Source organism: Pristiophorus japonicus, chromosome 13, assembly GCF_044704955.1.
Source record: "Pristiophorus japonicus isolate sPriJap1 chromosome 13, sPriJap1.hap1, whole genome shotgun sequence".
Taxonomy (NCBI): domain Eukaryota; kingdom Metazoa; phylum Chordata; class Chondrichthyes; family Pristiophoridae; genus Pristiophorus; species Pristiophorus japonicus.
The window spans coordinates 130627807-130650188 of NC_091989.1; the positions used below are offsets into that span (position 1 = coordinate 130627807).

The 22382-nt window shown below is 43.8% G+C and overlaps 1 protein-coding gene across 1 annotated transcript in view; it reads left to right on the top strand.

The window, feature by feature from the left end:
* tox3 (TOX high mobility group box family member 3) overlaps positions 1–22382 on the top strand; it is a 97698-nt gene that overhangs the window by 16377 nt on the left and 58939 nt on the right. The gene's annotated exons all lie outside the window — the stretch shown is intronic.

The window sequence follows — 22382 nt, forward strand, 5'->3', positions numbered from 1 at the left end:
CTGATGGAGCAAAACATTGGCATTCTGAAACAACGGTTCCGCTGTCTGGACAACTCAGGAAGAGACCTTTAATACAGCCGAGAGCAAGATTCGGCATTGTTTGCTGCATGTCCCACAGTCTTGTCATACAAAGGGGAGTTGCCTTGGGGCTGCCTCAGGTGGAAGAAATGGAAGAGAAAGATGGCGATGAGGAGCCTTACGATGCAGAAGAAGAGCACAGCAGTAGTACAGTGAGCTGTAAGGCTCTAAGTGGGTGGTGGAGGAAGATTGGAGTCCGGAGCTGGGGGAGATCTGGAAGGCTGGAGCAGGGCGGGGTGGTTGGTTAGGGAGATCGAAGTCCTGAGCCAGGCAATATCGGAGAGGCCGGAGCAGTGGGTGAGCGAAGTCTGGAGGCCACAAGAAAGATCAGAGGTCAGAGCAGCTGGGAGATCGGAAGGATTGGGGGGATGAGATTGGAGACCTTGTGGAGTGGATCGGGGGGGTGTCTGATTGCTTTTATTCCACCCCAGTTCGCTGCTCCATCAGTCTTTGAGCCACCGCGACAAACCAGAGGGTGGCTGCTAGGCAACAAGAACTAGCCGTTGACCCACCTGGCTCACGACTCCGCTCCGCAACCCAACCGCGAGCCATGCTGCCACCCGGAATCTGAGAGAGCACACCATTGGAGGCATCCTTAAACAATGCTTCCGCTGCCTGGACCGCTCGGGCAGAGCCCTACAGTACGCACCAGAGTGCGTCTCAAGATTCGTCGTGATCTGCTGTATGCTCCTCAACCTCGCTGTTATGAGGAAACAGACCTTGCCACTAGGCATACGGCGGACAGCGGAGGAGGAAGCCAAAGAAGAGGAAGCAGAAGGGAGGAGGCAAATCAGACCCCTTTCTGTCAGTGATCAAATCATCTGACTGTAGTACCAGTTAATGCAACCCCAATTCACCAATCAACAACGGTCCTACACTTTTCCTTCCCTCTGTTACTGACCATCACAGTGTCCTCTTGGCCACGCTGCTGAAATAAAAGCCACCACAAAAGAAACATTCAAATTCAACTTTATGCATCAATCCGTCCAACACTACATATCAACTAATCACCGTTGTGCATTCCCTTAGTGCCTGTATTGCATGTGCCTTTGGCTATCCTAGTGTTCCTAAGATGTGCTACCCCAGTGGCTGCAGCATGGCTGGTGGAAGCTGCTGACTTTGTGGGCAAGATTGCAGATGGCCTTGCAGGATGACCTCAAGCAGCTCTGGGCCTAGAAGGCCCAGCTGCGGACTGCAGTATCTCAGCATGTGCAGCAGCAGTCTGGGCTGGTTGGCTGACCGGCAACAGCAAGGGCACTGGCGGAGTGACAGTGGTGGGCAAATGCTATCATCCTGAGAGACCAGCAGCCTCTTGCTCCATGGAGCCACTGCTACTCTCCCGCGGTGATGCCTCAGCATTTCTAGTCATCTGTTGGAGCACAGATTGCTGGACTGCTGTGACACCCTGCAAGCCTCTTTCCATGCTGGTAAACCTAGTCATGATGGCAGCAGTCTGAGCCTGCATGACTTCAGTCTGATCTTCCACTGCAGCACTCAGATGTTGGGTGGCTTCTGCTTGTACTCCAATGGAAGCTGAGACATTGGCCATCAGATGCTGCATCATGGTTGGGTCCACAAGAGCGCGAGCGATCTGCACCCCTTCCAAGCTGGAAATCGTGGGCTCCAAGCTTTGCGCAAAGCCCTGTGCAAGGTTGGTGCCGGGCTCCTCCATGCACCCTGACGTTGCACTCAGGCTTTCTGGCAGGCCTGCCAATGCACCAAACATTTAATTGTGCATATCCATCTGCTGCCTTCTGTAGGACACCCCATCGAAGTCCTTGTCTGAGTCCTCTGCAGCAGAACCTGTTTCCACCTTGTCCTCCGGGGAGCTGGCACCTGTGGTACCCTTTTCCCCTGCCCTGGCTGCAGTCCACTCATGCCCAGTGATTCACTGTGTGAATATCCCACTTCTAAGATACCCTCTAAAATACATGCAATGCCATAAATTGTGGGGAACCAAGGGGCTAATGAGAGTGAGGAACTTAAAGTAATTAAGATCTGTAGAAGAAAATGTATTTGAGAAAATAATGGGACTGAAAGCTGGCAAATGCCCTGGACCTGATGACCTATATCCTAGAGTTCTTAAAAGAGGTGGCTGCAGAGATAGTGGATGCATTGGTTGTGTTCTTCCAAAATTCCCTAGATTCTAGAACGGTCCCAGCGGAGTGGAAGGCAGCAAATGTAATCTCAAAACAATAGAGATGGTGGGGTGAGGAGAAAGTGGGATGTGAGAAGGAGGATAACGTATGAGGATACTGGCATCTTGTATTCTATCAATTCTGTCGTTGGCCATGGGCTCAGCGATGTCCCTTCCATGAATGGCCAGTACCATCTTCTCCATAGGGGTGAGGTTATCAGGTGAACCTATCCCCTGCCAGTTAGGTAATGCTGGTGCTGGTTATAAGTCACCTTTTCCTGCAAGAGAAATTATAGTGTGTCATTGAGTGTGATGCAATGTGCAATTGCCTATCTACTCCCACTGCACTTTGCACTGTTCCCTGGAGGGACTCCTGGCCCCCTGTGGAAAGAAAACCCCTCTTCTCCTATTGACCTCCTGCACCAAGACTTCCAGTCTGCATCCGAGAACCTTGGTGCACGCTTTCTCCCCTGTTGTGCGATTATTAATTGTTTTTCACTGTCTATCCTTGTCAGTTCAATGAGCTGCTGCAGGCAGAATGCACCTCCCTTTTAAGAGGTGCAGACTGCCTTTAAGTAGTGGAGGCTAGCTTTAAGTGGTGCTAGCCTTGCACGAATCTGGGCCCCCAGCTGAGCATTCAGCCACTCAGCAGCACATTCAGAGTTGGGCTGAAAGCCACAATCCTGAAAATGAACAGGTGCTGCCTGCATTCCTCTGACCAGGCACGGGCTAATCATGCATCCCAATCCCGGCGACTGTTTTCGGTGGCAAACCAATTTCTCGGCCTTGCACTTACCTGTTGCTATTCCCCGTGATGCCAGTAGGTGGCATTTAATAGGATTTCCAATGTAACCTCTGCTGCCCATATCCTATCCTGCATCCCCCCCTGTCCTCGTTGACCTACATTGGCTTCTGGTACCCGACATCTCAAATTTAAAATTCTGGTCCTCATGCTCAAATCCATTTATGACCTCACCCCTGTATAAATCCAAACTGCTGTTCACTTAATCACTGACCTTTAATGCACCCTATAACACTAGAAATCATTAAAATTGCTTTGAGCTTTCAGCATACAATTGTAGGTCTCCCACCAATGATGGCGCTGTGGCATAAGTCACCCAGGTCCACCCTTTCCTGCAGATAAATTTTATTTTTAAAGTTATTTTCTCTAGTTATTTCTTTAAGTTTAATCATATATATATATATATATACCTTTTTTGAAAAAAAAATCTCTAGCTCCACTGGCCTTTTGCCTAGTCTGCTCACCTGGGGCCTTGCTTCTTTTTGGGCCCCGCTCCAGCTGTTCCTGCTCTCGCCCTGACTTCTCTCCCAGGCAGATGGCCTCCCTCAACCCAGCTCTTGCCCTTTCCCTCACCATCTGACCACCTCTGGCTCCAACATCACCCTGTACTCATCTTTTCCCTCTCACTCCTACCACTTCCTACCCGAAATACCCCAATCATCTGTTCCTTCCTGTCCTTTACCCTTTCGCTGTCCTCTCCTACCACCTCCCAGACAAAGACATTTTTAAAAAGTCTCTCAGAACAGTTTTTAAAAAAAACCATAATGGCAAAGAAGAGAGCAAACCAGCAGCGACATAGGCCAGGGTTTTCTCGTCCAGCAGGGCTGGTCTGCCCACCCTTCCAAATATGCCCCAATCCCAACCCGTTTTCCTGGAGCAGGGCTCGTTTGTGATGCTCGATGGGCTCCTGGCAGCGTTCCTGCCATAAGGAGGGAGCCCTCGGGCCAAGACCAGGGCCTTCAGCAGGTGTTTGTCGGGACCTTTACTGGCACATCCTGGGGCCTGCCGCTATCTTGCAGGGCTTTGTCACCTGAATATTCCCTCATTCTCTACCACAATCCCACCTGATTGTCGGGGGAGAAATCTCCTCCATGATCATAATCAGAAGAAGAGAGAAGCTGCAGTACAGAGACAAGTATGACCACAAACGTATGGTCTGACTTAAGGTGAGCAATGCCACGGGACACCCGCTAGTTTGCACATTATTCTTGCAACGGGTGTTACAATTGGTTGCATTATGTTGGAAGACAGTCACTAAATGTGCCAGCACGCAGCTGAATTAGACACACCATTTATTTCACTGAGTCAGCCTTTATTTAAAAAAACACTATTCTTGCTGAATTGTCCTCTGTAGGCATACAAATAGCAAACGGGACCAAAACTGAGACCCATGCATGGAGGCAGAAGGCATGGTCGAGGCACTCTACATTCACCTCCACCAAGGAAGAAAACGTCACCGTAAAGGAGGAGCCAGAGGAGACACTGGGTGGGACAAGAACCGAGAAAGATGAGGCACTAGGAAGGCTGGCCATGCCCAAAGTAGACAAGTCACCAGGACCGGATGGGACGCATCCCAGGACGCTGAGGGAAGCGAAGGAAGAAACTGCGGAGGCACCGGCCACAATCCTCCCCGGAAATGGGGAAGTGGCAGAGGATTGGAAAACCACAAACGCCACACCCCTGTTCACAAAAAGGTGCAAAGACAAACCCAGTGACCACGGGCCAGCCAGTCCAACCCTGGCAGTGGGGAAGCAAGTCCCCCAGAAACAACAACCAGGGACAAAACCAACAGCCACTAATCTTACAAAAGCAAAGTACTGCAGTTACTGGAAATCTGAAATAAAAACAGAAAATGCTGGAAATACTCAGCAGGTCAGGCAGCATCTGTAGAGCGAGAAACAGAGTTAAACTTTCGGGTCAACGACCCTTCATCAGAACTGGAAAAAGTTAGAAATGTAACAGGTTTTTAAGCAAGTGTAGGGACAGGGAAAGGGGGGAAGGGAGGAACGAACAAAAGGGAAGGTCAGTGATAGGGTGGAAGGCAGAAGAGATTAAGAGACAAAAGGGACGATGGTGTAAGGCAAGAGGAGATGGGAATGGGACAAGTGAAGAAACAAAAGATGAGTCTAGATAGGGTGTAAATGGAGATGGCAGAATCATCAACAGCTGCCATGGGAAAGAGGGGGAAAAAAATCAGTAAATAAATAAATAAAAATAGGGGTAGGAATTACGGTCTGAAATTGTTGAACTCCAGAAGACTGTAAAGTGCCTTAATGAAAGATGATGTGCTGTTCCTCGAGCTTATATTGAGCTTGATTGGAACAATGTAAGAGGCCAAGGATGGAGAGATCAGAATGGGAGTGGAGCGGAGAATTAAAATGACAGGCGACCGGAAATTCGGGTCACGCTTACAGACTTAATGGAGGTGATCTGCAAAGCGGTCACCCAATCTGCGTTTGGTTTCCCCAATATAGAGGAGACTACAGCGTGAGCAGCGAATACAGTATACTAAATTGAAAGGACAAGTAAATTGGTATTTCACCTGGAAGGAGTGTTTGGGGCCCTGAACAGTGGGAAGGAAGGAAGTGAAAGGTAAGGTATTGCATCTTCTGCACTTGCACGAGCAGGTGCCGTGGGAAGAGGAGGAGGTGCTGAGGGTGATTGAGGAGTGGACCAGGGTGTCGCAGAGAGAGCAGTCCCTTCAGAATCTTGAAAGGAGAGGGAATAGGAAGATGTGTTTGGTGGTGGGATCACGCTGGAGGTGGCGGAAATGTCGGAGGATGATCCATTGAACGTGGAGGTTGGTGGGGTGAAAGGTGAGGACAGGGGGAACCCTGTCGTGGTTCTGGAAGGGAGGGGAAGGGGTGAGAGCAAAAGTGTGGGAAATAGAATGGACATGGTCGAGGGCCATGTCAACCACGGTAGAGGAGAATCCTCGGTTGAGGAAAAATGAAGACATATCGGAAGCATTAGTATGGAAGGTGGTGTCGTCAGAACAGATGCGACGGAGACTGAGAAACTGGAAGAATAGAATGGGGTCCTTACAGGAAGGGTTGGGAGGAATTGCAGCCCAGGTAGCTGTGGGAGTCAATGAGCTTATAGTGAATGTTTGTCAATAGCCTATCCCCAGAAATGGAGACGGAGATGGAGAAGTCGAGGAAGGGAAGGGAAGGGAAGAGTCGGAGAGGGACCATGTGAAGGTAAGGAAAGGGTGGAAATTGGAGGCAAAGTGAATGAAATTTTCTAGTTCGGGGCGAGAGCAGGAAACGGCACCAAGGGTGGTGGTGGATGGAGACTGGTTTGGTCTCTGTTCAAGGAAGATCTCAAGCCACTAATCCTATTTTATCTTCTAATCTTATTACACTGAGAAGTGCTGAAATACCAACTTCAAACTGGTCTCTACTTATAGTACCTGCACCTGGGAATTTAGAGTGGCACTATGGGGGCGGAGGAAGGCCCCTAGGGGTCTTGTAGAAATGAAAAGGTTAATTGCATTCATTAATTATTCTAATGTTTTGCTTTATTTGAATAATGTCTGCTTTATTAATGAGCTGTAATTCTTTGGAGCGTGGCGTAGCCCTATAATCCAAGCAGGCAGGGCATGTAGTCATAATCCTCCAGCATGCATTGCCAGAAGGGATGGAAGTGGCCTAGCGGTGAAACAATGCCATGTTGCAAGCTGACTTTGATGCACAGCTTCCCTTGCTTTGCAGCACTAGACAGAAGTGAGCAAAGTAGAAACCTATTTTTGAAATGCGTGGCTCTTTAAATTCCTCAGCACATTTTCAATACTGGTATTGATGATGCCACGTATGATTTTCTCTGTTGTATTATTTGCAGTGTGACACACTTTAATTCTGTGGCTCAGTGGGTAGCACACTTGCCTCTGGGTCGGAAGGTTGTGGGTTCAAGGACTGACTCTCCAGTGCAATACCGAGGGAGTCTTTCGGATGAGATGCCCCGTCTGCTCTCTCAGGTGGACTTAAAAGATCCCATGGCACTATTTTGAAGAAGGGCTGGGGAGTTATCCCCGGTGTCCTGGCCAATATTTATCCCTCAATCAACATGACAAAAAAAATAAAGATTATCTGGTCTTTATCACATTGCTGTTTTTGGGAGCTTTCTGTGTGCAAATTGGCTGCCGCATTTCCCACATTACAATGGTGACTACACGCCAAAAAAGTACTTAATTGGCTGTAAAGCACTTTGAGATAACCGGTGGTCATGAAAGGAGTTATATAAATGTAAATTTTTATTTTTGAAAACAAAAATCATTTTTGGTAAAGATTTCTTTCATTTTTAACAATTTACTTCAATAACATGCTTCCTTAGGGAGGCTAGATTGAACACATCAGGGAGAAAGGAATAGAAGGTTATGTTGATAGGGTTAGAAGAAAAGGGATGGGAGGAGTCTTGTGTGGAGCATAAACACCTTCATGGAGCAGTTGGGCCGAATGGCCTCTTCCTGTGCTGTACATTCTATGTAAAAAGTCAAAGGTTATTTTGGTGGATTATTTCTATTTTAGCACATAAGAATTCAATAACAATAAGATGATTCTATCAAGCATCATTCAGCTTCAGGGCCCAGTCAAGTTGGTTTCTCGCAGGTCTGGGAGGATGGTAACTATCAGCAGCAGGTCGGGGCCATAAAAGGAGCGGCGTGCGGCCTGGTAGCAGCTAGAATGATCCAGCACAGAAGGAGGCCATTTGACCCAATTTTACTGTGCCGGCTCTGTGAAAGAGTTAACCAATTAGTCCTATTCCGCTGGTCTTTCCTGATAGTCCTACAAATTTTCCACTTCAAGTATTTATCCAATTCCCTTTTGAAAGTTATTATTGAATCTGCATCCACCACCCTTTCAGGCAGTGCATTCCAGATCATCATAAATCACTGCATAAAAAAATTCTCCTCACCTCTGGCTCTTTTGGCAATTACCTTCAATCTGTGTCCTCTGGTTACCAGCCCACCCTTCAGTGGAAACAGTCTCTCCTTATTTACTTTATCAAAACTCTTGATGATTTTGAACCCCTCAATTAAATTTCCCCTTAACCTGCTCTGCTCTAAGGAGAACAATCCCAGCTTCTCTCATCTCTCCACATAACTGAAATCCCTCATCCCTGGTAGTATTCTAATAAATCTCTTCTGCACCCTCTCCAAGGCCTTGACATCCTTCCTAAAGTATGGTGTTCAGAATTGGACACAATACTCCAGCTGAGGCCTAACCAGTGTTTTATAAAGTTTTAGCATAACTTCCTTGTTTTTGTACACTGTGGCCCTGTATATAAAGCCAAGATCTTGTATCCTTTTTTAACAGCCTTCTCAACTTGTCCATCAAGGATTATGTACATACACCCCCAGGTGTCTCTGTTCTTACTCTATTCGCACCTTTGCTTCCCTCAGCAACCTAGGATGCACCCATTCGGACCAGGTGATATTTCAACTTTGATAGCTACCAACCTTTTAAGTACCTCCTATTTATCTATTTTTATTCTATTCAATTTCTCTATTACTTCCTCCTTTACTGTGACATTAGTGAAGACCGATGCAAAGTACTCATTTAGTACCTTAGTCATGCTCTCTATATCTACAAGAAGATCTCTTTTTTTGGTCCCTAATTATTTATATGTTTATAGAAGACTTTTGGATCCCTTTTATGTCACTGCTAATCTATTAAGTAAGTTTGGCAGTGCAAGTCTCTCTTTCTATTTATAAAAAGAAAATAGTTACAGTAAGAAGTACAAGTAGCTACTGTACATAAGAAAACATTGTTCATAGAGGAAATCATTGCTTTGCTTATCAGGAGCAATTTTAGAGTTCATGTTGGTAACTGATATTGCTTTGCTATGTTTCTTTTCTAAATGGATTGAATATAAAATGCTTTTGTGATTTTAGTTAAAGCCAAAATGAGTTACTTGTACATCAACTGTTCTTGCTCTGTTACATGGAGTCAATGGATTATGTTAATTTTTCTGTGCAAGATTGATTTAATTCAATGCAACAAATCATACTGATCCCATCGTTGAGATCGAAAAAAATGAATGGGAGCAGTGTTCCCTGTTGGCCTAATCCTCAGAAGGATATGACTAACCAGGTCAAATGTCTGTCAAATGGACCTAACCTTGCCAAGAAACGTTACAGTGCTTTTGCCGACAGACACCTACCACTTGTAAAATATTATAGAGAAAAGCGATAACAAAGGAAACATGTGGGGAGCCATTTTCAACCTCCCCGCCTGGGCAATAACCTGGCTGTGAAGTATGACGTTCCATCTGTTACCTTGAGTATTGCAGAACCCGCCCAATTTTCATTCCATTGAAATTACCAATGATTCCAGTGGTCCCTTTGTCTCTGAACTACTCTTTATCTGAGCTAGCAAATCTTCATTGTTCATTTACCAATATTGGAAAATAAGATCTCGGTAAACCTAATTACCTCGGAGAGGATTAAATTAGTGAATGATTAAGTACGCAGTGCACTGTATTTTGTTCCTTTCCTTTTCATTATATTGTAATTATTATTGGCACTTCTTAAATATTTAACTTTTAAGACTTATTTGATTATTATTTGAAGCTTTTAGAACAGTAAATAATTTTACATGTAGCTCAACTGTCAGTCTTTTCACAATCACACTGCAATTCTGGAGGACCTCTTAGTTTGCGTTCAATTCTAATTATTGTGAATCTACCTATAACTTGCATCTTAAAATCCCAACAATACTGTTGCTAAAATTCTCATCACGTTCCATGTATTATTTAGATTTCATTCGTGGATTGGACATGAAAGCTGTTTAATTCTGCAGACAAAACATAAACAAAATTAAATATAATCTAATATGCATTCTCTTCAAGCCTAAATATAGATTTATTCTGGTGAACTATCAGCACATTTGTACAACATTTGTCACCTACATTGTCCTACAGTACACTTAAAGGGCCCAAGTTTCCACATGATTTGCGCCTGATTTTTAGGAGCAACTGGTGGAGAACGGACTATCTTAGAAATCGCAATTCTCCACATTTTTTTTTCTGCAGTTCTGGTCAGGTAGAACAGTTCTACTTTGGAACAGAATTTTTTCTTCAAAAGGGGGCGTGTCCGGCCACTGACGCCTGACTTGAAAGTTTCCACAGTGAAAACGTACTCCAAACTAAAGTAGAATGGAGCAAGTGAAGATTTTTGTAGAACTGAAAAAACCTGTTCTACACATTAAAAAATTAGGCGCAGGTTACAAATTAGGCGTCCAGAACGAGGTGGGGGGGGGGGGGAAGGGAAGTCATTAAATTCTATAATAAATCCTTATTTATACTTATACAAATATTATACAAATAAATCCAACCTGAATAAACATTTATAAGCAAAGAAAAGATTAAATAAACCATCTTCCTACCTGTGTGAAAGTGCTTCAGGCAGGCCTTTCCGGACCGAAGGCTGAATGGGCCGGCCCGAGACTTCGGGCAGGGCCCGTCCCCAGCACCAGATTTACAGGTAGGTGGATTTGGGTTGGGTCCGGTCGGGGAGGTTCGGTTTGGGTCGTGGGGAGAGAGAGAGAGAGAGAGAGGGAGAGGGAGAGGGAGGGGGGAAGGTCAGGTCGGATCCAGTCCGGGAGCGAGAGTCAGGTCGGGTCCAGTGGGGGGGGGGGGGGGCAGGAGCACGGGTCGGGTCCAGTCGGGGGGGGCGGGGAGCGGGAACAGGAGCGCGGGTCGAGTCGGGGAGGCGGGGAGCGGGAACAGGAGCTCGGATCGGGTCAGTCGGGGGGGAGGGGGGGGCGCGGGTGTCGGGTCTGGTCCGGAGGCGGGGGGGGGCAGCAGGAGCTGGCCGTGGGAGGAGCCTTATTCACGCAGCCCCAGTGAGGCCATTCAGCCAGGGCTAGGGGCTGCGTGCTTCGGGCCCCTCCCACACAGTTTGGCGCCTGGAGCTACTGCACTTGCGTGCCCACTGTAGCGCGCATGTGCAGAGGTCCTGGCACTGTTTTCAGCGCAGGGACCTGGCTCCCCCCCCCCCCACAGCTCGTGCTGGCTGCGCCGAGGGCCAGAGGACCTGCAAGTAGGTGGAGAATACCGAGGATTTTTTTAGGCGCACTTTGTGGCGCGAAAAACGGGCGTCCAGGTCGGGACTGCGCCGTTCTAGGCGCGTGTGGAAACTTGGGCCCAAAGAATGTACTGTTGTCAAAAAATTAGTATAGTATCCTCCTTAATCGAGGGATCGCCCATGATGATGATGATGATATGATGCCAGTTATCAAGTGAAATCTTTAAAGGACTATTTACAGTACGCACGATAGCAGTAGACTATGGTCACTGTTTACTGTTCAAGAATACCATTATTGAAATCATTTTGGAGATCCACAGGGTTTAGTTGGATGCCTCCATCCCTGTTGGTAACTGCTTAAGCTGTTCTAAGCTGTTACTATAATTACTCACCTTTTCACCCTTCCCGGTGGGACAACAATGTCCCTTTAATAGGCCACACACTGAAGGACATAACACTTCAATACTGTGCAGCAGTATGGTTTCTAAAAAGTACTAAATCAAGCCAATTAAATTGTCCATCTCCAAATAGTATATAATCTATATTGCATTGTGATTTTTATTAAAGCAAAAATCAGTTTCTTATATATAAACTGTTCTTGCTTTGTCGCTACGACATGGAGTCTTTGACTGTTCTAGTGGATTATGTTATTAATTTTCCTCGACTTTTTGGGCTGTGATATAAAATCGCACTGATCCCATCAGTGAGACCAAAAACATTGTTAGGAGGTGGACGAGGTCCCTGTTGGCCCAAACCTGATAAGGATGTTACCAGCCAGGTCAAATGTCTGCCTAATGAAGATGAATGAAGAAAATCTCAGTACGAGAGAGACATGGTGGGCATTCAGCCCAGGTTATTGAAAGTGTGATAGGAACTCTGACATAGCATCACGGCTTCATTCATCACTGTCAAGTTTGCACTCAAAGCATTCTTCCTGTAAAAATCAGTCAACTTGGTGCAACTCTGGTTTTAAAACAACACTTATGTCATGTCTTATTCACTTAGTTGTTTAGACACTTGAATATCAGTGCAAAGGATCAAGGTAACTGATGGAACTTCATACTTCAAAGCATATAAAAATGTAATCCTAGTAGTCATATTAAAGATCCACAGAAAATCCAAAGGATTTGGTAGCATGATGCTCGGTTATTTTTTTGGTGCTTGACATAATGTGTGATACCTATTCACAGTGCAAGTTATTTTCCATGACTGTATCACATTCTACCACGGGATAAAGAAGCCATCATACCTTGGAACAATATTCAGTGTTTCCAATTATGTAATCTTCAGAGGATTTAAGAGTAGATTTTTTTTTGTCCAAGTCCTACAAAATCAAATTTGTAATTGGCTATTCTCACCGGCGTTTAAAACAACTCATTAGCCAAGCAGTCCTAGACCGTGGTCTATTTCACAGTGGTTTCATCTTTGATAGTGTCAGGTCTCTTTCACCATTGCGACCTTAGAGGGACCTAAGGCCGATTCTTAGATCTTTTTAAAGTCTCTGTAATCATGTAGTACAGCAGACGTAATAAGTATTGCAGCCAACCCAGTTGGTGTATAGGGTTGCGTAATGGCTAATGCAGTAAAAACTATATTGCAATGTGGATAAGCACACTTCCAGCACTTATCTAAATGTATTTACATTAAACCAGCAAGCTGAATCAACATTGACTGACAGCTCGAAGCAATTGAGAAACAGGTGTATAGGGTTTTTAGAGCAAACATATAGGACAGATGTTTCAGTGGTTCAAATTAATTTGCTACAGTCATACAGTTAATCTTTAGCAACTTGTTGATTGGCATTTTGTAGACATATTTTTGGAAAACACCCAAAGCAGTTTCAGCACAGGCAGAGCATCACTGGCAGTAAAAGCAAGCAGCATGGGCACAAAGTGGAGTCTAATACTGGGAAAACAGCCAAGATTTAAATTAGACAATAACCTCTGATCTGTATATTGCTTCTGTTCTTCAGCTGTAGGCAAAGTGATTTGTTTTAATATAGTCAGCCCTGTAGCATATAATAGACTGATGTATGAGTCATTGCTCGACAATATGTGATTCTCAAATTTATATAGATTGAACAACTGGTTTGTAATGCTTAGTTACAGTTGTGCAAACATTAACCAGCAACAGGGTTGGAATGAACTTGGGAAAATCTGCCTTCGTGGAATATTTCTTGTTAAGACTGATGCATTACAGAGTGCACGAATAATTGAATTATTAAAGTAGAATGGCAGCATCTACTTGTATTTGGAAACTTTCCAAGTTTTTTTAATTATCTTTACTTGTAAAATATAATTGGTTCCAAGACCAATGTAATAATATTTGAATTATACAGATTTTATGCCATTATGTGACAAAATGTAAATTTGCCTATGATTAAATTTGATGTACTTTAAAGGAAAAATAATGCTATGGTGTGCACAGTTCAGGATTTTTTTTGCCCCCTGAGGAATTTTGTATGCATCGAGGTGAAGGATGCTAAAGTGGGCGTTGTAATATTGTTCCCCACTTTTGGTACTCAATGTTAGCATCAAGCATTTCTGAATGTAGTTGCCAACCTGCTAATGGATGAATACTAATTTTTCCCCATCAGTGGCAAGCCTGAGTTAAAATGAATGGGGTAATTTTCTGCGCTTGTGTTTACGACAAAGAGCCCTGCCTGCTGGCTCCGCAAATTGAGAGATCGTAAATGCACCGTAGTCTAATTTCCCAATATGTGCGGCCAATAGACGAGCCCTCAAGTTAATGCTGTTTCCCTCCATGTTGCAGGGTTAGAATAATAATTTCGCATTAAGGTGCGAACCACTGGCCGACATTAGCTTTTTCATAGTGACTCTCATCCTCATTAAATTCCTGCTCCTCCTTACATGTGCAAATCTGAAAGTCGTACATTATTCTTTTATTTTTCAACATCAAAGCCAGGTTTTACTACTTGCATGCTCACCAGCCAATGAATTTTCTCTCCATTAAAATGAAATTGGGCAAAATTGAAGGCTAATGAGCACACAAGCAGAAAACCCTGGCCCAAATATAGTGATTGATTTAAGTTTCAGGGCCCTTATTGCTGCACATTAAAATGTTGTTGCCTATTAAAATGGCTAAGGGTTAGTGCTGTGCACTTAGATCATTTTACAGATCACATCACTATTCAAGCAGAACAGAATTCTGTCCATTTGATCTTGATGTCGAAACCTTGCCAATGCTGGAGAAGATCCAAGCTGTGAAACATGACTTGCACAACGGCATTCCCTAAGTCAGTGTCTATGCATGGTTACCCAAAGAGAGACAGAGAGCAGCCCCATCCAGCACACCTGACTTCTCCCTATCCACTTTACTTGCCAGACTGCCCAGCGTAGGTTGCACTTTTATAGCTGTCACATGTCAATCAAACACGCCTTACAAAAAAAGCAGTACATTGACCAGCACTCTGGTCCTGAGGTCCTGCTTTGTCTACATTGCTGTACTAGGAGTCTGGAGTGAGCCACATTAAGCAACAAACTTGCAACAATCATTAGGTGATGAGGCTGCAACATGATGTCAGACCACAAGTTTTGGGGGTGCATTGAATCTTCAAGGTTACCATCGAGAAAACTATTGATCTTGGTCCCTTAAGCTAGCATTTGATTCCTGATTTGAGTATGATACAATTGCCTGCAAAGAAAGTCTCTCTTTACTCTGTCTCAACAACATGCCTTAACTCCAACTTAAGTAGTCATTTTCTGGCCGTGGAATTTGGAAGTTGGGGGGCGGTAACAGCCGCGAGGCAGGAGTTCCTGCGCCAGGCGCGGAAGTCTTGCCCCGCGACCTAAATTCAGGTAACTGTCCCCGAGAGGAAGTGGAGCGCAAAATATCGCACTCTACTTCCTCTGTGGGGGAAGTTCCTGGGAGTAGGTAGTAATGTCATGCCCGGGCAAAAAGTTTGTTTGTGTCTCGTTAGCGCCTAAGGTGCAAACTCCCCGAATTTCTTCCCATTCGTCAATACAAAAACAGAAAAATCGGGAAATACTCAGCAGGTCAGGCTGATGAATTAACATTTCAGGTTGTGGACCCTTTGTCAAAACTGCAGTCGTTCTGTTGATTGCGCTATAGATTTTTTTTTTCGAAGTATGCTATCTCTTGCAACAATTCCGCAATCCCACACTCCCTACATTGTTGTAACCCTATCCTTGGCTTGCATTTACTGTGAGCATGGTTGCCTTTGCTAGGTTTGGGCGATTTACGAATTTCCCCTCATACATCTCACAAATGAGATGTGCTCATTTTTTCTAGAAATTTTTTTTGTAATTTAAAATAAATGATAATGTAGCTCAGCAGCACAATCCTGTTTGCTTCGAATTCATTCTTTGACATTTGGATCAAGTATAAAGTTCCTTTTTAGAATCTCACTGATGAAAAATAATGCTGGATTTTCTTCTCCAGTAGCATCTTCCTGCCGATTTTTCCCATATTATCCACTGTAAAGTCTCCGGACAAAAGAAGGAGTTGAGAAGTTTGTTTAAGAGGGATTTACACAAAGCCGTGTGATTGATGGTTGAAATTTGCAATTCAGTCAGACAGTTTGCCAAAGAACAAAAAGTGGTTCTGACATGAAACAATGGTTATTAGCAAACAGCTGTGCAGACTTACTCTGCATTCAGACTACCCCTGAAAAAAAACATTCGCCTTTGGGCTCATGGTGAGTTACATTTATCAGTGTTCAGATTGACATGGAATGAAAGTGTTGTACCAAGCTGGATATCGAACCACATCACTCTGTTTTGGAAGTTTGAGCTCCTTACATTTTTAATATAGAAAGATGGTCCATGTAATCGAAATAAACCCACTCACAGAATGGGTATTCAGTCTCTTAAAATTGTCCTGTGGCATTTTAATGCTGATTGGGTGACACGGAACTGACTTCCATCTGAACTGAGGCAAGAATTTACAACTGTGTTGACCCACACCCACATCCAACTTGGAGCAGGTTCAGATGGCTGGTCCCAGCAGATCATGACAGCAGTTGTTGATCTGTTGTGTATAAATAGAGAATTATACAATATCAACTTTTTCGATCTGAAAACCTTTTGTTTGGGCCAACTAATCTACACACTTAGATTGTGTGAGGTTATGCAGTGTGTTGCAGCAGCCTGTCCCTGGCATAACAGTTGCTCGAAGAATAATGAAATACTTTGAGATGCACCCTGTTGTTTTATCACTCGGTTTTAGCGGTTGTGTCGCTTGCTGACGATATCTAAGTGACACTTGTGTCCGGCAGGCCAGGAATGAAACTTGTTAAGGTGTTGTACTGCAGTATGGATTGGTAAAATATATGTTTATATTGTACAGTGAGTCAGCCAGGGAATGTGTGGTACTTCCCAAAGGGAAGGTGGGAACATTCGAGTATATGAAAGCTGCACTGAAAACCTAAAATTAACAAAAAATGAAGATAGATTTTGCAATTGAATGGCATAGATCATTGTCATGATGTAACTTTACATAGTATACTTACACTTTCCACAACTCTGTGTTTATTTCAACCAAAGACAAGTGATAAAATGTAAATTGGTAACAACACAGAACACACAAGCTGATATAAAAGAAAGAGAGACGCATTTATATAGCACTTTACATGTCAAAAGTATTTCATTGGCTGTAGTCACTGTTGTAATGTGGGAAACGCGGCAGTCAATTTGTGCACAGCAAGCTCCCACAAACAGCAATGTGATATTGACCAGATAAACTGTTTTTGTTATGTTGATTGAGGGATAAATATTGGCCAGGACCCTGCTCTTCTTCGAAATAGTGCCTTGAGATCTTTTACATCCACTAAGAGAGCAGACAGGGCCTTGGTTTAACGTCTCATCAAAAAGACAGCACCAGCAACAGTGCAGCACTCCCTCCATACTGCACTGGAATGTCAGCCTAGACTGCCTGGACTGGGATTTGAACCCACAACCTTCTGACTCAGAGGTGAGTGTGCTAGCCACTGAGCCACAGCTGACACACTGAACCTTAGCATTTACTGACAGTAAAATCTGGTGTAGATTACAAGCCTGGTTTAAGTTACTTGGCCAACATACAACATTCTTTTTAGCATATAGCCAGTAGTATTTTACTCAAACTCAAGGTGATATGGCTGCTTGGCTTTTTGCCCCAGTGTAATAGAAATGCGATTGATACATAAACTATGCTGAGTATGATTGCTAAGTAACTGATTTGAAAAATTCTTTAAAAAAATTCCACATTTCAGCTGTCTGATGTAGCCTATCCAGACAAGGAGAAAGATATGATATAAATATATGGAGGGAGCTCAGACAGATAATCATAATCAGCATACGAGCAGGGACTAATCTGCTATTCTCATTTGCCTGCAGGTTTTCTTGACGTAATATAGGTTACTCTATCAGTTAGGAAGACCTGTCTGGGTAGAATCCTTCAATGCTATCAGGGAATACAGCATTGCTCTGCCAATGTCCAGAGCCTGCATTTTCTCCTCTTGGCTGCCAGCTGTAGTAACAGAAATAGGTTGACCTTTCACAAAGAACATGCACCACTTTCTTTCCGAGCTGTAATTCTAAACTCTTCTATACTAGTGATCTGAAGTGCTTGCCCCTACTTCACGCGCAAGCCTCTTTATGACCTCAAATTTGATGCAGAAATATTTAAATGAACATCACTCAGTGTACTGGGATTTGTGCCAGATTTACTCATTTTCTTTTGTCCACTTTGAATAGGCAGAAACAAAGGCCCATGGGTACTCCAACTCTTTGGAAGAGTTTTTTTTGTAATGTTTACAGTACTTTTTAGTGCAGTGTTTGTTTTCATATTTCTGAAGTTTTCAGTGGGGTAAATTTGCTTTTAAAGCACTTCCATCCCATGGTAGAGATGGTATTGGAGGAAAGCATGCCAGGGAGATCAGCAGGACCCCGTTCATTCTGCAGTCATCAGCACACCTACCTGCCAAGTACACAGAAGGCAACTGCCTCGTCTTGCTCCAGATCAACAGGACTGAGCTTTATTATTTGCAGCAAGGACACTCTCCTATACTACGATCTCTGAAATCCAGAGAGAGAGGACCTGAGGGAGGGGGTCAGTAGGAACATTGTGTGTGTGTGTGTGTGTGCGTGCGCTAGGCCCATGCAGCAGAGCCTGGTCTCCAATCGTCTTGGATCCCCTTGCCACCCCACATTAAAATAACTCACGCACAGGCATCTTCTACCCTTTAAAATGAAGTTCGGGACCTGGAACGTCAAGACCCTCATTTGGTCTCATCAGTCACCTTAGAACTCATTTTAGCGTGGAAGCAAGTCATCCTCAACTCCAGGGGACTGCCTAAGAAGAAAAAGGTGGTTGACAAGATAACCATACTCTCAGTTGTTGTGCCCATGTTGAGTCTTACCTAACAATGCAATATGCGGTACTTGCTGGCCACATACAAATCAAAAAGGTTACTGATGCATTGGTCAACCCAGCTAGCACTCTTACTTCCTTTTCTATTGAATACCATGACATGCATGCTCAATGTCACCGCACTGCTGCCTTCCCCAAAGATTAAGGGTCACTGATTGCAGCCATGTGCCCAACCTGAAGCCCTTAGAAGATGCAAGACTTTTATTGTGTGTTGCACCTTGACTGTGTGCTGTGCTGAGGTAAGAATATTCATGAGACACAAAGAGAGAGCTGTTCTGTTGTTTGAAGGTTTGGCCTTGGCAAACAGTAAATGTGGAATAGGTTGACAGGCTGTACATTGCAACCTGTGCCATTTAACTGGTACATACTTTTGTTGATTATTCTTAATTTGCCAGATCCCATGCCCTGGAGGTAAAAGGTATCCAAATGCACCAAGGGATCAGCCGGATCAGCAGCAAACTATAGTGTGTGTGCATATCTGTGCTTTCCCTTGGTGCCTAGTGTGTGAAGTATGTACTCTTGGCCCTAATCTTGTGCTCCGCTTTGTGAGGTGGACTAACTGCAGGCTGCATTTGTTGTGCTGCTGTATGGGAAGTTTGGTCCTACATCCTTTCTGCCACATGTGCAGACATCAGAAAGTATGGTACGATGTCCCCTGGTTAGACGGATAGAGAGAGTGCTGGCATTGCCAAAGGGTCTGCTTCTTTCTCTTCCTGAGAATTTGAGTTCACATTACTTTTAGTACACAGAGTAACATGATGGTTTCATACTATGGCTCATTGACAACTGGTGTAGAATATAACAGGAAGAGAAGCAGAATGCCATAAGAAACTGATTACCCTTGCGAATGGACTGTTTTGTCCTCGGGAAAAGAATGCAAAAAGTCAGAATTACCTTTTGTTCCAATGACATGCTGTAATACCCAGGTGTCAGCATGCAGTCCATGATGGATATGATATTAGGTGAATGGAATAATTAAATATATTCCATGTGAGGCTTTTGAGGGGGAATGTAGACAAGGATATGAGTGAAGGAACAGGTCCAGGTAAAGCCTAGGGTTGAGCCTTATGGGCTTTGATGGTAAGCAATTTAAGCACTTTAACAGAATGTGATGGGGAAGCCAATGTGTAAGTGGAAGTGATGCTTAAAACAGTGTATTCTTAGAAGATGTAGCTGACTCATCTTGCCTTGCTTGAATCTAGTAAGGCAATTAAACTTTCTCTGGCACTGAGATGGTTATGTTGGTACTCAATAACTCGTTGCCTTAATCACCATCTTCCAATAGCCCTGAGCATTTCTCCAACGGGTCCTTTCTCTCTCCATTCTAGAGTGGGCCTGGTCCTAATCCGCAAAGCCGGGGGTGGGGTTACGGTATGTGTCCTGTAGCTGACACTCTGAAATTTGGACAATAATAAATTGTTTTTGAAGCCGAAAAAACATTGATGATGTCTGGTCCTCTAAGCTGCTGCAGACTTTAAAAGCCTGCAGCAAGGTGCTATTTCCCTCCCCCACCCCACCAACACTCCCAGTTAAAAGCAGCCAGTCAGAGGCCCTTCTGCAGATTACTTTACTTATTAAAAGGAGCCTAACCCTGGAAATCCCAGTGGGGCCAGCACTCATGATGTCATTCTCACCCCACTCCACTTTACTTCTCATGGGGATCAAGCCCCATTGGAAAATCTAAACTTGGATCTCGAGAGAATGGCGAGGCAAAGCAGTGGTGGTGGGTGAATGAGTAGATACAGCTCCAATTGAAGACTTAATAGATATCCTCGAGGGGAACTGCTTGAAAAATAGTCCATAAACTAGCTGTCACCTTGATGAAGTGCCGTTCAATAGCAGCAGTGAATTGCGACATATATAACATTTTAATTTTATCCAGTTATTATAAATATATTACTATTGGACTAGCAACCAGGGAAACAAATATTAAATCATAATATTATAACATAAATATTATTAAAACTTAAATGGATATTGGATTGTAATTATTTTAATAAAGGGTAATAAAATATGAATAAATATCTCTTTGCTTTTAGTTTCTCTACAATCAGTGTATTGTTGAATGATCAAATTAGTGAATGTTTAAAGGAGTTTGTGGATGTGAACGTTTGTGGTTCACAGTGGATGGGTCCCAGTGAAAGTGCATGAAGCTTGGATAAAGTGTTTTTATCAATTTACCGTCCGCTCCAGTACAAGTCACCCTACTGTTACTTGCAAAACACAATGCTGTTACATTATAATTGCATACATAAAATAACTACAATTATGTTAATAAATCCAGTCATTGGTTTGAAATTGTAAATCTTTTTGGGTATCTAAAAACACTAAATAATAATAATGACATGTTTAAAACTTATTTGCAGAATGATAAATCTTGCATTTATATCGCAGCTTTCACATCCCCACGATATCCCAAGGTGCAGTTGCTGTTGAGTCAAACATAGCTGATTTATATACAGGAAGGTCTGACAAATAGCAATGAATGAATGACCTGTTAATCTGCTTTTGGCAGTGTTGGTTAAGCGATAAATGTTGGCCAGGAAAACTCCCATGCTTTTTTGTATGGTGCCATGGGATCTGACGGACCAGATATCGATTTAAGAAATCTTTGAAAGATGTCACCTACATAGTCTAACACTCCCTGAGTGCTCAAAATCCTGCATGCAATCTAGCCCTCCTCTTCAGTGCAATACTTCTGACTCCGAGACTAAAGTACTGGCACTCAGCCAAGTTGATGAGACGTGCAAATTATTTATCCCTTAGTTTTTTCCTTCAACAGAAGAGTTTCCCAACTATAAAATTGACCCTGATTCATTGTTATTTAAATGATCGGTTCTCAATCTCATCTGATACTGAGTCTGACCAGTGTAAACTTAGGTGCAAAAGAAAACCAAAAATATTTGAAATTTCATTATTGACTATATTAAACTATATTTGTATATAAAAATTCAGTATGTGATTAAAGTTGGGAAACTGACTCTTTTGCTAACATTAGCGATCAGAGGAAAATATAGCTCATTGTTGGGGAAGATTGGAGAGCTGCTTTAACCTGCGCATTTCCTGACCTGAGAATGTTTGGGTTATTGGATGGACTGTGGAAAAGGATGTTTCTTTTTTCAGTGTTTTATGCTGGATGAGTGCAGAAATGACCCAGAAGCAATGGAAAATTAAGTAAGTTTAAGGCATTAATCCACTTCTGTTTAGAAGATAGAAATCTGCTTTATGTTATAATGAAAGGTTTACAATTATCTTTAATTTTATTTGCTTGTCACATGCAATAATTATTATAATTAAAGTAGTTACTTAAGGTATATGGAGACATATGCTGCTTTGCTGCTCCGGAGTTGGGTTGTTGCGTGAGGCTCAGAAATGTCCTGCGCTTGCGATCTATTAGCTCTTGGATCTCCTAATCATTCTCATCAAACCAATCCTGGTGTTTCCTGGTCGAGTGACTGAGCGTCTCTTTGCAGGCACTGGTCATGGAGGCCTGGAGGGCAGACCAAGCGCCGTGGGCATTCTGCGTCTCGGGGTCATCAAGGCACGCCAGGTTAGCTGTGAGGCACTAACTGTATAGGGCTCTCTTAGCTGGGTCTTTAAGTGCCCCGGCATTGACTTTTTTTTGCGGCACTGCTTCTGCTGCCCCCTCCGCTTTGGGGCTAATGTACAGTAGACACCTCAAGTCACTGGAGAAAAACCACCAACGATGTCTGCGCAAGATCCTACAAATTCCCTGGGAGGACAGACGCAGCAACATTAGCGTCCTCGACCAGGCCAACATCTCCAGCATTGAAGCACTGACCACACTTGATCAGGTCCACTGGGCAGGCTACATAGTTCGCATACCAGACATGAGACTCCCAAAGCAAGCGCTTTACTCGAAACTCCTTCACAGCAAATGAGCCAAAGGTGGGCAGCGGAAACGTTACAAAGACACCCTCAAAGCC